The 2,902-nt window shown below is 38.5% G+C and overlaps 1 long non-coding RNA gene across 1 annotated transcript; it reads left to right on the forward strand.

The window, feature by feature from the left end:
• Nucleotides 1-211: 211 nt before the first annotated feature.
• On the forward strand, nucleotides 212-908 carry LOC118479801. The gene is made up of 3 exons (XR_004860859.1): nucleotides 212-304; nucleotides 384-479; nucleotides 579-908. It is a non-coding gene; the product is annotated as an uncharacterized LOC118479801 (long non-coding RNA).
• The last annotated feature ends 1,994 nt before the right edge of the window (nucleotides 909-2,902 follow it).

The raw sequence follows: 2,902 nt of genomic DNA on the forward strand, positions 1-2,902 counted from the left end.
TGGTTGAAGAAGAACGTGAAGTTCTAGAAAATGAAGAAGAGCATGAAGTTTCACAACAAGAAAATGAAGCAGGTTTATTTGATCTACTTGATTGCTTCATTTTTTTGTTAAATCATATATTGTGTGATAAAGATGAATATATAAAAAACTTGTATTCAGGGCCAGCTCACCTTTGAGCCCATTCTGAAATTTCACTTGTCTACTGAAGATGGTAAGTGAAAAAAACAAGGTGAATCGGGCAAAGAAGAAGATGGTTCAAGTAACGGGTTAAAAAAGTTATGCTCGAGTCCGTGAAGAGCTAAAGGTGACTGTATGAGATAGTGCAATTGTTAATGTAGCATGTCGATATCCATTGTTAATACTTATTTTCTTTTTATTCAAAGGCATCTAAGGGACAAGATCCAAGTCGATTGGAAATGTTTCATGCATGTTTCTCCAAAGATGGAACTACCAAAAATTTGGAAGCTTCAAATGCAATTGTAAGTAATATGCTTATATATTCATAAAAATATTTTTTCTATGTGTTCTTGATGCTGTTAAAAATACATACCTTATTTTTGTTACTAAGTCTAATATAGGCACAAATGCAACAACATAGTTCTAATCTTCCCGAGGGCTCGATCGATAAGCCTGGACCAGATGATGTTTTTTCTAAAGTAATGGGTAATGATTGAAATGGTGATGTGGTTATGTATGGTCTGGGTGTTCATGCTGCTAATGTTTGGGGTGTAATACCAAGTCGTTCGGCATTTCATAGAGAAAACATCCAATTGAAGTCTCAATGTGAAGAACTTACTAGTACCGTGGTCCAGTTACGAGCCCAAGTATCAGAGATGGAAGGGTCGAGGGGTGGTTCCAGTGTTCAACCTCTTGCATCACAACATTTCCCCAATGTAACCAATGGACATCAACATTTATGGGTATCTTTCTATATAAATCATTAGTGTTCCACCTATTACATGACCACAATAGTAATCTTCTTCATCTTTAGTCCTATTAGTAATCCTATTACATGACTAGGATGGTGATTGGGATGACATGTGGGATAAAACTAACAATGGTTAGTCTTAAGTTAACTGGGACCATTAGGAAAATATTTTAAAAATGTGGGATTATTATGTACCAGGAGTAAAGGTGGGATTATTGTGTATAAGATTGTAAACGTGGGATTATTAAAAACCTATTTTCTTTAGTTTTTGTTGATGCAGATTTTGTGTTCGATGCTTGTCGAATAGATTAGATTTTATTTTACGTTGAATATGTAACAGTTAGTGAAACGGTCAAATGAATGTGTATTGACCCGCTCGTTTGAAGTGGTTAAACGAGAGGGTTATGTGTTTGACCGTGTGTGTGTGCAAGTGAAATGGGTATGGGTATAAATACCACCCTTGTCTTTCATTTTCACCAGAGAGAGTTGTGAGACAGGGGAGCTCATTTGAGAGTTCCCTTTGAGCTTCATTGTGTGGGGGAGGGATCACCACTTGGTCTCTCCCCGGATGTATACTCCTTTGGTATTAGTTCGGTTAGCTTTTAATCGGGCCGATTTGTAATGTATTACTACCGATTAATACAAAGAAGTTGTGTTTATCCATCTCTAATCTCTCCCGTCTTGAACTAATCTCACACTAATCACGGTTTCGGTCCCGAAACACGATCCTATAATTGGTATCAGAGCCATGGTGCCCCATTTGGTAAATCTAACCGTTTACTAAGTCACAGGTGCTCTAGATCTGTGATTTTTGTGCTTTTTGTTCAAGATGTAAAAATGGTGAAAATGGAGAAAAACCCAGATCTGGACCCGAAATTTAGATCTGCACTGAAACGAATCACACCCGAGGTTTAGGTTTTCTGTTTTACACCAAACAAATCAAGTTTTCATCTTGTTTCTAAAGATTTTTCGTCAGATCTGGGAATAAACAGTGGTTGTGTTCTTGAGATGTTCTTGGCGGTTGTTAAGAAATTTTAGGGTTTCCGACGAAACCCCACTTCCCCTGCACATGACGAAATGCCCCCCACGAAACACCTGAATATCCTGTTTCGTCGGCTTCCTTGTTTCGTCGACTCAGGTGTTTCGTCGATGATGTTGGTGGCTGCAATTTTGTTTGGGGTTTTTGATTGTTTGATGCTTATATATCATTGCTTGTGCTGGTTAGAAAAAGAAAGAAGATGAGGTCAGGCAACCGTTGATGTACAGCTGGTCTTGTGTATCGCAGACTTGCATGAGACCTGTACTGGGTTTCATCGGAGCTGATTCAGGTCGAAGACAGGTGTTGACGGAGGTGCACCGATGACTGATAATGGTCTCCGATCTCAACCCTACGCTGAAGCCGCTGGTTGCTTCAGTCGTGCCCTAGAAATCAAGAAATTAGCGGCTGTATGTTGATTATTAGCTGTTGTATGTTGATTTTTATTTGGGGATTTGTTGTCTGGTTGCTAATCGAAGAATAAGAAGAAGATCTGACTGACTCTTGGTCTTTTGGGGGTGGTTTAGCGGATCGAGATGATGTGTTAGCGGCTGAATCTTTGATTGTTGTGGTTATTGGAGGCTGGTAATCGTAGAGGATGGTAGGAAATACGATGTTTGTCAACTGGAAGATGTTAGCGGCCGTTGATTAAAATTAGGGTTGTTGATGCACTCTAATTAGGTGGGCCGTTAAATTTTCATGTGATATATTTTCATGTGATATACTTTATCAAATCTCAAGTTGATTGGACAGATTGTGAGCCTTCAGCACAAGCAATCTGATCTTTTAAACTTGGGCCGCCAAATTGATTCCTACTCACAATCCAATAAATTGTTATTGGACCAATTGAAAGTGTTTGTTTTATTAAGACACTTTATCATGTGATGATGTTGACTTTCTACATCAAATTACACAATCCTCCACACGATTAATTTATA

Source organism: Helianthus annuus, chromosome 6, assembly GCF_002127325.2.
Source record: "Helianthus annuus cultivar XRQ/B chromosome 6, HanXRQr2.0-SUNRISE, whole genome shotgun sequence".
Classification (NCBI taxonomy): Eukaryota; Viridiplantae; Streptophyta; class Magnoliopsida; order Asterales; family Asteraceae; genus Helianthus; species Helianthus annuus.